Below are 15,024 nucleotides of genomic sequence, written 5' to 3'. Positions count from 1 at the left end.
AGTTCATAGAATGTTTTCGGGATAGTTCCTTTGAACAGCACGTTCTGGAGCAAACCAGAGAGCAGGCTATACATAGAAACATAGAAGATAGGAGCAGGAGTAGGCCATTCAGCCCCTCGAACCCGCTCTGCCATTTAATTCGATCATGGCTGATCATCCAAATTCAGTACCCAGTCCCTGCTTTCTCCCCATATCCCTTGATCCCTTTAGCCTTAAGAAATATATCCAACTCCTTCTTGAAGATATTTAATGAACTGGCCTCCACTGCCTTCTGTGGTAGAGTTCCACAGGTTCACCACTCTCTGGGTGAAGAAATTCCTCCTAATTTCTGTCCTAAATCGCCTACCCTTTATCCTTAGATTGTGTCCCCTGGTTCTGGACTCCCCGAGCATCGGGAACATCCTTCCTGCATCTAGTCTGTCCAGTCCTGTCAGAATTTTATAAGTTTCATTGAGATCACCTCTCATTCTTCTAAACTCCAGCGAGTACAAGCCCAATCGACCCAATCTCTCCTCATACGTCATTCCTGCCCTCCCAGGTATCAGCCTGGTGAATCTTCGCTGCACTCCCTCCATGGCAAGGACATCCTTCCTCAGAAAAGGCGACCAAAACTGCACACAATACTCCAGATGTGGTCTCACCAAGGCCCTGTACAACTGCAGCAAGACATCCTTGTTCTTGTACTCAAACCCTCTCGCTACGAAGGCCAACATACCATTTGCCTTCTTAATCGCCTGCTGCACCTGCATGCTTACCTTCAGCGACTGGTGCACAAGGACACCCAGGTCTCGTTGCACTTCCCCTTCTCCCAATCTATTGCCATTTAGATAATCTGCCTTCCTGTTTTTGCCACCAAAGTGGACAACCTCACATTTATCCACGTTATATTGCATCTGCCATGTTTCTGCCCAATCACCCAATATGTCCAAATCATCCTGGAGTTTCTCGACATCCTCCTCACAGCACACACGCCCACCCAGCTTTGTGTGGTCTGCAGATTTGGAGATATTACATCTAGTTCCCTTGTCTAGATCATTAATATATATTGTGAATAGCTGGGGTCCAAGGACCGATCCTTGCGGTACCCCACTAGTCACTGCCTGCCACTCGGAAAAAGACCCGTTTATTCCAACTCTTTGCTTTCTGTCTGCCAACCAGTTCTCTATCCAAGTCAATACCTTGCCCCCAATCCCATGTGCCTTAACTTTACATGCTAATCTCTTATGCGGGACCTTATCGAAGGCCTTCTGAAAGTCCAGATACACCACATCCACTGGTTCTCCCTTATCTATTTTACCAGTTACATCCTCAAAAAATTCCAGTAGATTATTCAAGCACGATTTACCTTTTGTGAATCCATGTTGACTTTGTCGGATCATGTCACTGTTTTCCAAGTGCTCTGCTATTACAACTTTTATAATAGACTCTAGCATTTTCCCCACTACCGATGTCAGGCTTACCGGTCTGTAATTCCCCGTTTTCTCTCTACCACGTTTTTTGAATAGTGGGGTTACATTAGCTACCCTCCAATCCATGGGTACTGTTCCAGATTCCATCGAATGTTGGAAGATGATCAGCAATGCATCTACTATTTCTAGGGCCACATCCTTAAGTACCCTAGGATGTAGATTATCAGGCCCTGGGGATTTATCGGCCTTCAATCCCGTCAATTTCCCTAACACCATTTCCCTACAAATACTGATTTCTTTCAGTTCCTCCTTTCATCAGACCCTATGTCCCCTGGCATCTCTGGGAGGTTATTTGTGTCCTCCATTGTGAAGACAGAACCAAAATATGTATTTAGTTGGTCTGCCATTTTTTTGTTCCCCATTTTAAATTCCCCTGATTCTGACTGCAAGGGACCTACGCTTGACTTCACCGATCTTTTTCTCTTCACACATCTATAAAAGCTTTTAGTCAGTTTTTATGTTCCATGCAAGCTTACTCTCATACTCTATTTTCTCCCTCTTAATTAATCCCTTTGTCCTCCTTTGTTGAATCCTAAATTGCTCCCAATCCTCAGTATTATTGCTTTTTCTGGTCAATTTATATGTCCTCTCCTTGGATCTTATGCTATCCCTAATTTCCCTTGTTAGCCACGGTTGAGTCACCTTTTTTGTTTTATTTTTATGCCAAACTGGGATGAACAAATTCTGTAGTTCATCCATGCGGTCTTTGAATGTTTGCCATTGCCTATCCACCGTCAACCCTTTGAGTGACATTCCCCAATCAATCCTACCCAACTCGCGCCTCAGACCACCGCAGTTTCCTTTATTTAAATTTAGGACCCTAGTCTCTGAGTCAACTACTTCATTCTCCATCTTAATGAAGAATTCGATCATATTACGATCGCTCCAACCCAAGGGGCCTCGTACAACAAGATTGCTAATTAATCCTTTCTCGTTACATAACACCCAGTCTAAGATGGCCTGATCTCTGGTTGGTTCCTCGACATATTGGTCCAGGAAACCATCCCGTAAACACTCCAGGAATTCCTCCTCCACAGTATTGTTACTAATTTGGTTAGCCCAATCTATATGTAGATTAAAGTCACCCATGATGACTGCTGTGCCCTTATTGCACGCTTCTTTAATTTCCCTTTTAATGCCATCCCCAACCTCTGCCTTACTGTTTGGAGGTCTATATACCACTTCCACTAACGTTTTCTGCCCCTTGGTATTTCTCAATTCTATCCATACAGATTCCACATCATCAGAGCTAATATCCTTCATTACAATTGTATTAATCCCTTCCTTAACCAGTAATGCTACACCACCTCCCTTTCCTTTTTGCCTATCTTTCCTGAATATCGAATACCCCCGGATGTTGAGTTCCCAGCCTTGGCCATCCTTGAGCCATGTTTCCGTAATCCCAACCAAATCATATTCGTTTACCTCTATTTGCGCAGCCAATTCATCCACCTTATTACGAATGCTCCTCGCATTAAGACACAAAGCCTTCAGGCTTATTTTTTTAACGCTCTTAGACCTATTAGGATTGTTATTTACTGTGGCCATGTTTGATTTAAACCGTTGATTTCTCTGACTGCCACTTTTGTTTTTCTCCTTCCTTTCTTTTGCTTTTATCCTTGTTTCCCTTTCCTCTGTATCCCTGCTCAGGTTCCCAACCCCCTGCCATTTTAGTTTAAACCCTCCCCCACAGCACTAGCAAACACTCCCCCTAGGACATCGGGTCCAGCCCTGCCCAGGTGCAGACCGTCCGGTTTGAACTGGTCCCAACTCCCCCAGAACTGGTTCCAATGTCCCAGGAACTTGAATCCCTCCCCCTAGCACCATTCCTCTAGCCACGTATTCATCTGGAATATCCTTCTATTTCTAGTACGTGGCACTGGTAGCAATCCTGAGAGTACTACCTTTGAGGACCTATTTTTTAATTTACCTCCTAACTCCCTATATTCAGCTTTTAGGACCTCATCGTTGGTACCTATATGCACCACGACAACTGGCTGTTCACCCTCCCCTTCCAAAATGTTCTGCAGCCGCTCTGAGACATCCTTGACCCTTGCATCAGGGAGGCAACACACCATCGGCCGCAGAAACACCTATCTATTCCCCTTACAATAGCATCCCCTATTACTTTAGCTGTACCCCTCTTTTTCCTCCCATCCTGTGCAGCAGAGCCACCCTTGGTGCCAGGAAGTTGGCTGCTGCTGCCTTCCTCTGATAAGCCACCCCCCCCAACAGTACTCAAAGTGGTGTATCTGTTTGAGAGGGGGATGTCCACAGGGGACCCCTGCACTAACTGCCTGCGCCTAGTACTCTGCCTGTTGGTCACCCCTTCCCTTTCTGCCTGTCCACCTCTACCTGCGGTGTGTCCAATTCCCTAAACATGCTATTCATGACGTCCTCAGCATCGTGAATGCTCCAGTATGCATCCAATCGCAGCTCCAGCGCCGCAATGCGGTCTGTCAGTAGCTGCAGCTGGATACACTTCCTGCGCACGTAGTTGTCAGGGACACAAGAAGTGTCCCTGAGTTCCCACATAGCGCAGGAGGAGCATACCACATGGCCGGGCTGTCCTTCCATGACATATCCTTTAGTTAATTGAAATTAAATTAAATTAAATCAATCCCACCAATTACACTACAGTTAAATGGTTTACCAACAGTCCCGCTACACCAGAGAGATCTTAGTAACTATAAACCACAGAGTTAAAGTTTAAAAAGAGAGAAATACTCACCAACCAATCACTTACCTGCTTTCTGGTGACATCGCACTTCGATTACTTTTTACTTCTCTCCCTCTGAGCTTGGACCGCCTCGTTCCTTCGCAGGTCCGCCCGCCTGCCGCCGCTGCTCTGAGACCTACCTGGTCTCGGAGCCGCTTTTAAACTGCCACCGCTCAGCCGCCTCATTCCCTCGCAGGTCCGCCCGCCTGCCGCTGCTGCTCTGAGGCCTACCTGGTCTCCCTTTAAATGTGGAGGGGATGGGTGTCCCTTTAAATGTGGAGGGGGTGGGTGTCCCTTTAAATGTGGAGGGGGAGGGAGTCCCTTTAAATGTGGAGGGGGTGGGTGTCCCTTTAAATGGGGAGAGGCGGGGCCGCGCATGCTCATTCGGCCCCACCATAACAGGAGGCTGCCAGTGCGCCTGCGTGGGGCCTTCGGGGAAACAGATAGAAGGCCGGGCCCGGGGAAGAGGCGGAATCAGCGGCCAGGGTAAAGTGTTGGGGAATCGATTTAAATTGAGGTGAGGGGGGGAACGGAGAGCGAGATTATAAAGTAAAATAAGAGAAAAAGCAAACCTGAGAGTCGGGCGGGCGGCACCTCCGTGGACGCCGAACAGAGCGGATTGAACCGGGCGGAGTGGCGGAGTGAGCCGGAGCAAAGTGATTCTGACTGACGGGAGCGCTGACCAATAGGAAGAGGGCTGAGCTGGGAGGACTCACTGGGCGGCCTGGTCCTCCAACCAATGGCGTCGCGGCTAGGGGGCGGGGCCTTCCTCCCTGGCTCTGAGGCTGGGGCCCGATTGTGATGTCATCACAGGAAGAGGCCATTCAGGGATGGAGGCCGGCCCGGCCTGTGACTGACGGGAGCTCTGACCAATAGGACGAGGGCTGAGGTGGGAGGACTGAACTGGGTGGCCTGGTCCTCCAACCAATGGCGGCGCGGTGAGGGGGCGGGGCCTCCTTTCCAGCTCAGGTGCGCTGAGGCCGATTGTGACCCGCTGTCCCCAGGTGAGTGCAGCTCAGTCAGCACAGAGGTGGGGCTGGAATCTGGGAGAGGGGCCGAAGGGGCAGAAGCTTCACAATACAACCTTCTTTCAAATGCAAAATTGTTTCCTGCAGACACCCTTGGTCACTCTGCAAAAAAAAACTGTTTAACAATTCATCATAACTCCCCTGCTTTAGGAAAGGCGTAGAGTGCAAAAGCAAGGAAGTTATGATGAAACTGTGTAAAAGACGAGTCAGCTGTGGCTCAGTGGATAGCAGAGTCAGAAGGTTGTGGGTTCAAATCCCGCTCCAGGGACTTGAGCACATAAAGTGAGGCTGACACTCCAGTGCGGTGCTGAGGGAGCGCCGCACTGTCGGGGGAGCAGTAATGAGGGAGCGCCGCACTGTCGGAGGGGCAGTGCTGAGGGAGCGTTACACTGTCGGCGGGGCAGTACTGAGGGAGCGCCGCACTGTCGGAGGGGCAGTGCTGAGGGAGCGCCGCACTGTCGGAGGGGCGGTACTGAGGGAGTGCCGCACTGTCGGAGGGGGAATACTGAGGGGGCGCCGCACTGTCGGAGGAGCAGTACTGAGGGAGCGCCGCACTGTCAGAGGGGGTATACTGAGGGAGCGCCGCACTGTCTGAGGGGCAGTACTGAGGGAGCGCCGCACTGTTGGAGGGGCGGTGCTGAGGGAGCGCCGCACTGTCGGGGGAGCAGTACTGAGGGAGCGCCGCACTGTCGGGGGAGCAGTACTGAGGGAGCGCCGCACTGTTGGAGGGGCAGTACTGAAGGAGCGCCGCACTGTCGGGGGAGCAGTGCTGAGGGAGCTCCGCACTGTCGGAGGGGCAGTACTGAGGGAGCGCCGCACTGTCAGAGGGGGAATACTGAGGGAGCGCTGCACTGTCGGAGGGGTGGTACTGAGGGAGCACTGCACTGTCGGAGGGGGAATACTGAGGGAGCGCCGCACTGTCGGAGGGGCAGTGCTGAGGGAGCGCTGCATTGTCGGGGGGGCAGTACTGAGGGAGCGCCGCACTGTCGGAGGGGCAGTACTGAGAGAGCGCCGCACTGTCGGAGGGGCAGTACTGCGGGAGCACTGCACTGTCGGAGGGGGAATACTGAGGGAGCGCCGCACTGTCGGAGGGGCAGTACTGAGGGAGCGCCGCACTGTCTAGACTGCTAGACTGTTCAAGGTCAAAGCTTACGCAATCTGGTGACAGCTGTGAAAGGTGAAACGTAACAAAGGCAGCTTTTGAACTATTGGAAAAACAAGGCTACATATTGTATTCTGCCCAGCAACAGACTCAGGAAGGTAAGGGTTGAAAACATCCAGACTTAGTGAGAACCATGGGCGACATTCGAGCAAGAAGAACAAGAACATCGTCAACTCACCCAGAACAGGGTCCTGATCACCCTCGGTTCTGAGTGGTGTTCCCCAGAATAAGGTTGTTTGACTTTGTTATGTCATGTCTGACTATCAATTATCTATAAAAATTCTGGAGTCTCACATGATTCTACCATGGCAGGTACAGCACGGGTTAGATACAGGGTAAAGCTCCCTCTACACTGTCCCATCAAACACTCCCGGGCAGGTACAGCACGGGTTAGATACAGGGTAAAGCTCCCTCTAAACTGTCCCATCAAACACTCCCCGGGCAGGTACAGCACGGGTTAGATACAGAGTAAAGCTCCCTCTACACTGTCCCATCAAACACTCCCAGGGCAGGTCCAGCACGGGTTAGATACAGAGTAAAGCTCCCTCTACACTCTCCCATCAAACACTCCCAGGGCAGGTACATCATGGGTTAGATACAGAGTAAAGCTCCCTCTACACTGTCCCATCAAACACTCCCAGGGCTGGTACAGCACGGGTTAGATACACAGTAAAGCTCCCTCTACACTGTCCCATCAAACACTCCCAGGGCAGGTCCAGCACGGGTTAGATACAGAGTAAAGCTCCCTCTACACTGTCCCATCAAACACTCCCAGGGCAGGTCCAGCACGGGTTAGATACAGAGTAAAGCTCCCTCTACACTGTCCCCATCAAACACTCCCAGGGCAGGTCCAGCACTGATGTTAAGATCTGATAGAGTTGATGGATTCATCGGGACCTGAATATCATCGTCCTTTGCACATGGAAGGAGAGAGCAGCGATCGCAGCGATGACAAACCGCACACGTGTTCAGTGTGTGGACTCGGTTTCAGCCGATCGCCTGACCTGGCGAGACACGTGCACCGTCACACCGGGGAGAAACCGGGTAAAGGTGGGGACAGTGGGAAGGGCTTCAGTTCCCCGTCTGTCGGAAGTTCATCGGCGCAGTCACACCGTGGACTGTCCGTTAACCTGCTCCGTGTGTGGAAAGGGATTTGTTTATCCATCCCACCTGCTGAGGTACCAGCGAGCTCACTCTGATGAGAGACCGTTTAAATGTTCTGACTGTGGGAAGAGCTTTGAAAGCACCGGGGAGATGAAGGGACACCAGCGAGTTCACATTGATGAGAAACCCTTTAAATGTTCTGACTGGGAAGAGCTTCAAAAGCTCGAAGAACCTGAAGAGACACCAGCGAGTTCACATTGATGAGAAACCCTTTAAATGTTCTGACTGTGGGAAAAGCTTCAAAAGCTCGAAGAGCCTGAAGAGACACCAGCGAGTTCACACTGTTCATAGAATCTTACAGCACAGAAGGTGCTTGGGCCCATCGTGACTGTGCCGGCCCTTTGAAAGAGCTGTTGAATTTAGTCCCACTCCCCTGCTTTATCCCCATAACCCTCAAACTAGTCCTCTTCAATGACATGTCCAATTGCCTTTGAAAGTTCCTATGTTACCACATAGAAGGCTGGATATCAAAATTGAGGCTCATGGAATAGGTGGGTCAGTGGCAGCTTGGATTAGGAATTGGCTTAAGGACAGAAAACAGTGAGATGTGGTAAATGGCTGTTTTTCAAACTGGAGGATGGTAGACAGTGTTGTTCCCCAAGGATCAGTGCTGGGGCCACTGCTTTTTTTGATATATATAAATGACCTGGATATTGGAATGCAGAGTAGAATTTCTAAATTTGCTGATGACACCAAACTTGGGGGTGTGGCAAACAGTGAGGATGATACCAATCCACTGCAACAGGACATAGAAAGGCTAGCAGAATGGGCAGACAAGTGGCAGATGGAATTTAATACAGAGAAGTGTGAGGTGATGCATTTTGGCAGAAGGAACAGGGAGAGGCAATATACACTTAATGGCACAGTTTTACAGAGTGTGTAGGGACAGAGGGACCTGGGAGTCAATGTGCATAGGTCCCTGAAGGTGGCGGGACATATTGAGAGAGTGGGTAACAAAGCATTTGGGATCTTGGGCTTCATAAATAGAGGTATTGAGTACAAAAGTAGAGAAGTTATGCTGAACCTTTATAAAGCGCTGGTTAGGCCACAACTGGAGTATTGCGTCCAGTTCTGGTCACCACACTTTAGGAAGGATGTGAAGGCCCTTGAGATGGTGCAGAGGAGATTTACCAGAATGGTTCCGGGGATGGGGGATCTTAGCTACAAGGACAGGTTGGAGAAGCTGGATTTGTTTACATTAGAGCAAAGGAGGTTGAGGGGTGATTTGATAGAAGTGTACAAGATTATGACGGGTTTGGATAGGCTAAATGGGGAAAGGCTATTCCCACTAGTTGATGGTACAAGGACTAGGGGATACAGATTTAAGGTTTTGGACAAGAGATACAGGGGGGATGTGAGGAAAAACTTTCTTACACAGCCAGTGGTGAGGACCTGGGATTCGCTGCCGACGGAAGTGGTGGAAGTGGAGACACTCAATGTTTTCAAGGGGAGACTGGATAGGCACTTGAGGGAAATAAACTTGCAAGGCTACGGGGATAGAGCGGGGGAATGGGACTGACTGGATTGCTCTACAGAGCTGGCATGAACTCGAAGGGCTGAATGGCCTCCTTCTGTGCCATTATGACTCTATGACCTCTACCGCCTAGAAGGACAAGGGCAGCAGGCGCATGGGAACACCACCACCTCCAAGTTCCCCTCCATGTTACACACCATCCTGACTTGGAAGTATATCGGCCGATCCTTCATCGTCGCTGGGTCAAAATCCTGGAACTCCCTCCCGAACAGCACTGTGGGAGTACCTTCACCACACGGACTGCATTGGTTCAAGAAGGCGGCTCACCACCACTTTCTCAAGGGCAACTAGGGATGGGCAGTAAATGCTGGCATTACCAGCGACACCCAGGTCCCATGAACAAATTTTTAAAAACTGCCTCCCATTTTTGTCCGTATATTTTCCTTTCCTGCTCCTTCTCTTCTTGCCTTTCCTCTCCACATCTCTCCCTAATTGGCTGCTACATTACATTCCTACATGACCACACTTCAGAAGTCCTGCAATTGCTGCACAGCACTTGGAGATGTCCTGAAATTGTGAAAGGAGCGAGTCAAGATCTTTCTTTCTTCTTATCTTCTCTCCTGTCTCATTTTTGAAATTTCAATGTTTCTTATCATCACTCACTTTCTCCTCAAATTCTTTTCTTCTCATCTCCTTCGTTTGTCTCTTTCTTACTTTGATCTTTAGTTTTTCTTTCCTTGTCTCTCATTTACTTCTAATGTCCTGTTTCGCTTCCCTTATTACTCTCCCTATTACCTCAATGCTAATCAATCGGGTGGAAACTCTCCACTGGCTGGAGTCAGACCGAGCACAAAGGAAGATGGTTGTGGTGGTTGGAGGTCAATCATCACAGCCCCAGGATATCGCTGCAGGTGTTCCTCAGGGCAGTGTCCTCGGCCCAACCATCTTCAACTACTTCATCAGTGACCGTCCCTCCATCATAAGGTCAGAACTAGGGATGTTTGCTGATGATTGCACAGTACTCAGTTCCATTTGCAACTCCTCAGATAATGAAGCAGTCCACGCCCGCATGCAACAAGACCGGGACGACATTCAGGCTTGGGCTGATAAGTGGCAGGTAACATTCGCACCACACAAGTGCCAGGCAATGACTATCTCCAACAAGTGAGCATCTAACCACCTCCCCTTGACATTCAACGGCATTACCATCGCCGAATCCCCCACCATCAACATCCTGGGGGGTCATCATTGACCAGAAACTTAACTGGATCAGACACATAAATACTGTGGCAACAAGAGCAGGTCAGAGGGTGGGAATTCTGTGGCGAGTGTCTCACCTCCTGACTCCCCAAAGACTTTCCACCATCTACAAGGCACAAGTCAGGAGTGTGATGGAATACTCTTCACTGGTCTGGATGAGTGCAGCTCCAACAACACTCAAGAAGCTCGACACCATCCAGGACAAAGCAGCCCGCTTGATTGGCACCCCATCCGCCACCTTAAACATTCACTCCCTCCACCACCGGCACACAGTGGCTGCAGTGTGTACCATCAACAAGATGCACTGCAGCAACTCGCCAAGGCTTCTTTGGCAGCACCTCCCCGTGACCTCTTCTACCTAGAAGGACAAGGACAGCAGGCACATGGGAACACCTGATAGAATACATAGATCCCTGAAGACAGCAGGACAGGTAGATAAGGTGGTTAAAAAGGCATATGGGATACTTGCCTTCATTAGCTGAGGCATAGAATATAAGGGCAGGGAGGTTATGATGGAGCTGTACAAAACGCTAGTTAGGCCACAGCTGGAATACTGTGTGCAGTTCTGGTCGCCACACTATAGGAAGGATGTGATTGCATTGGAGAGGGTGCAGAGGAGATTCACCAGGATGTTACCTGGGCTGGAGTGCTTCAGCTATGAAGAGAGCAGAGAAGGCTGAGGGGGGACCTGATTGAGGTGTACAAAATTATGAGGGGTATAGATAGGGTAGATAGAAAGGAACGTTTCCCCTTAGTAGAGGGGTCAATAACCAGGGGGCATAGTTCCAAGGTAGGGGCAGGAGGTTTAGAGGGGATTTGAGGGAAAACTTTTTTACCCAGAGGGTGGTTGGAATCTGGAACTCACTGCCTGAAAGGGTGGTAGAGGCAGGAACCCTCACAACATTCAAGAAGCATTTAGATGAGCACTTGAACCGCCATCGCATACAAGGCTATGGACAAAGTGCTGGAAAATGGGATTAGAATAGACAGGACTTGATGGCCGGTGTAGACACGATGGGCCGAAGGGCCTCTTTCTGTGCTGTATAACACTATGACTCTATGACCACCAACTCCAAGTCAAACACCATTCTGACTTGGAAGTATATTGCCATTCCTTCATCGGATCTGGGTCAAAGTCCTGGAACTCCCTCCCTGACAGCACTGTGGGAGTACCTTCACCAAATGGACAGCAGCGGTTCAAGGCGGCTCACCACCACCTTCTCAAGGGCAATTAGGCATGCAAAATAAATGCTGGCCTTGCCAGCGATGCCCACATCCCATGAATGAATTAAAAAAAGCTTCATCCCATAACACGCGTACAAGGACTCAGTAATGTTTAGTTCATCAGAAAAAGACAAAGTACAACAACATACTGGTCAGCTTAACAGAATCTCATCATATTTATGAGGCCACAAACTTAAAATAGTCACTAATAAATCCAGTAATAAATTCAGGAGAAATCTCTTTACCCAGAGAATGGTGAGAATGGGGAACTCGCTACCACAGGGAGTAGTTGAGGTGAGCAGCACAGATGGATTTATGGGGAAGCCACATCAGGGAGAAGGGAACGGGAGGAGATGTTGATCGGGTTAATTGAAGTAGGGTGGGTGTGGAGCATAAACACCGGCATGGACCAGTTGGGCCGAATGGCCTGTTTCTGTGCTGTACATTCTATGTAACACCATCAACAGTCAATTGAAGGGAATCATCAGCACAACAGTTTGAAAGATTAAACAGCAGTGCAGGAATTTATAAAACATTCATCCATTCCATGTTCATGTCACCCCAGCTGTCTCCAGGGCCCTGTGCTACAGAACAATGTGAACTCGCTGGTGTGTCAGTAGGTGGGCTGACCAAGTGAATCCCTTCCCACACACACAGCAGGTGAACGGTCTCTCCCCAGTGTGAACCAACTGGTGTTCCTTCAGATGCCCGGAGCTTTTAAAGCTCTTACCACAGTCAGAGCATTTAAATGGTCTCTCATCAGTGCGAACTCGCTGGTGTGTCAGTAGGTGGGATGACAGAGTAAATCCCTTCCCACACACAGAGCAGGTGAATGGACCCTCCCCGGTGTGAACTCGCTGGTGTCCATTCAGATGCCCAGAGCTTTTAAAGCTCATCCCACAGTCAGAGCATTTAAATGGTCTCTCATCGGTGTGAACTCGCTGGTGTGCTAGCAGGTGGGATGACTGAGTGAATCCCTTCCCACACACAGCAGGTGAACGGTCTCTCCCCAGTGTGAACCAACTGGTGTTCCTTCAGATGCCCAGAGCTTTTAAAGCTCTTACCACAGTCAGAGCATTTAAATGGTCTCTCATCAGTGTGAACTTGCTGGTGTGCCAGCAGGTGGGATGACTGAGTGAATCCCTTCCCACACACGGAGCAGGTGCACGGTCTCTCACCAGTGTGAACTCGCTGGTGTATCTTCAGCTCCCCGGAGCTTTTAAAGCTCTTACCACAGTCAGAGCATTTAAATGGTCTCTCATCAGTGTGAACTCGCTGGTCTGCCAGCAGGTGGGATGACTGAGTGAATCCCTTCCCACACACGGAGCAGGTGCACGGCCTCTCACCAGTGTGAACTCGCTGGTGTATCTTCAGCTCCCCGGAGCTTTTAAAGCTCTTACCACAGTCAGAGCATTTAAATGGTCTCTCGTCAGTGTGAACTTGCTGGTGTGCCAGCAGGTGGGATGACTGAGTGAATCCCTTCCCACACACGGAGCAGGTGCACGGTCTCTCACCAGTGTGAACTCGCTGGTGTATCTTCAGCTCCCCGGAGCTTTTAAAGCTCTTACCACAGTCAGAGCATTTAAATGGTCTCTCATCAGTGTGAACTCGCTGGTCTGCCAGCAGGTGGGATGACTGAGTGAATCCCTTCCCACACACGGAGCAGGTGCACGGCCTCTCACCAGTGTGAACTCGCTGGTGTATCTTCAGCTCCCCGGAGCTTTTAAAGCTCTTACCACAGTCAGAGCATTTAAATGGTCTCTCATCAGTGTGAACTCGCTGGTGTGTCAGTAGGTGGGATGACAGAGTGAATCCCTTCCCAACCACAGAGCAGGTGAATGGCCTCTTTCCTGCTGTTTCCAGCTGGAGTCCCTTCAGCTCCTGGGACATTTGAAAGCTTTTCCCACAGTCAGAATGTTTCACCGGCCTCTCCCCAGTGTGAACTCACTTGTGTGCCAGTAGATTCGAGGACCGAGTGAATCCCTTCCCACACACGGAGCAGGTGAATGGCCTCTTTCCTGCTCTCTCCAGCTGGTGTCCCTTCAGCTCCTGGGACATTTGAAAGCTTTTCCCACAGTTGGAATGTTTCACCAGCCTCTCCCCAGTGTGAACTCGCTGGTGTGCCAGCAGATTCGAGGACTGAGTGAATCTCTTCCCACACACGGAGCAGGTGAACAGAATCTCTCCTGCTCTCTCCAGCTGGTGTCTCTTCAGATCCTGGGACCTTTCAAAGCTCTTCCCACAGTCAGAACATTTAATTTGAACAAGCTGGTGTCTCAGGGGGGTGGCAGAATGAGAGAATCGCTTCAAAAACACGGAGCAGGTCAACGGTCTCATCGGCGTGGACAAGCTGGTGTCTCAGCAGCACGGATGGTGCAATTAATCCCTGCCCACACACGGAGCGGGTTAAAGGTCTCTCCCTAGTGTGATCTTGCTGTTGTATCATTGGAGCGGATGACTGAGTGAATCCCTTCTGGAACACGGGGCCGGTGAACGGGCTCTCCCCAGTGTGTAGCCACTGGTGTCGCTTCAGGTACTTGTAGATTTTGAAGCTCTTCCCACCCTCAGAACATTTAAAAGGTCTCTCGTTAGTGTGAACTCTCTGGTGTGCCAACAGATCGGAGGACCGACTGAATCAGATCCTGATGAATCGAGCGACTCTATCTGTTCTTGATGTGATGTTCGGTCTGAGCTTCCTGTCTGTAAATGCTCCACTTCTAAAACCCTGTAAAAGGAGTTTAGAAAAGGGTAAGAGGGAGAATGTTGCCTCATGTCCCCCTTTCCCAGCCCAGGGGCAGTGAAGCTGATTTTCAGGCCCCAGCTGCTGCACAGGTTCCATACGAACATACGAATTAGGAGCAGGAGTAGGCCACTCGGCCCCTCGAGCCTGCTCCACCATTCAATAAGATCATGGCTGATCTGATTACTCCACATTCCCACCTACCCCCGATAACGTTTCACCACCTTGCTTACGAAGAATCTATCTACCTCTGCCTTAAAAATATTCAAAGACTCTGCTTCCACCGCCCTCTGAGGAAGAGAGTTCCAAAGACTCACGACCATCTGTGAGGAAAAATTTCTCCTCATCTCTGTCTTAAATGGGTGACCCCTTATTTTTAAACAGTGACCCCTAGTTCTAGATTCTCCCACAAGAGGAAACATCCTCTCCACATCCACCCTGTCCAGACCCCTCAGGATCTTATATGTTTCAATCAAGTCACCTCTTACTCTTCTAAACTCCAGCCGATACAAGCCTAGCCTGTCCAACCTTTCCTCATAAGACAACCCGCCCATTCCCGGTATTAGATAGTAAACCTTCTCTGAACTGCTTCCAATGCATTTACATCCTTCCTTAAATAAGGAGACCAATACTGTACACAGTACTCCAGATGTGGTCTCACCAATGCCCTGTATAACTGAAGCATAACCTCCCTACTTTTGTATTCAGTTTCCCTCGCAATAAACAATAATATTGTATTAGCTTTCCTGATTACTTGCTGTACCTGAATACTAACCTTTTGCGA

At 49.7% G+C, this 15,024-nt stretch overlaps 1 pseudogene; it reads right to left on the bottom strand.

The window, feature by feature from the left end:
* Positions 1-12,021: 12,021 nt before the first annotated feature.
* LOC147118884 (uncharacterized) lies at positions 12,022-13,398 on the bottom strand (annotated as a pseudogene).
* Between the last annotated feature and the right edge of the window lie 1,626 nt (positions 13,399-15,024).

The sequence above is a fragment of the Somniosus microcephalus genome, chromosome 4 (genome assembly GCF_052327205.1).
Source record: "Somniosus microcephalus isolate GS21.2 chromosome 4, FLI_Smic_1.0, whole genome shotgun sequence".
Classification (NCBI taxonomy): Eukaryota; Metazoa; Chordata; class Chondrichthyes; order Squaliformes; family Somniosidae; genus Somniosus; species Somniosus microcephalus.
Note: the sequence above shows the minus strand (reverse complement) of the source record. Positions and strands in the feature narration are given on the sequence as shown.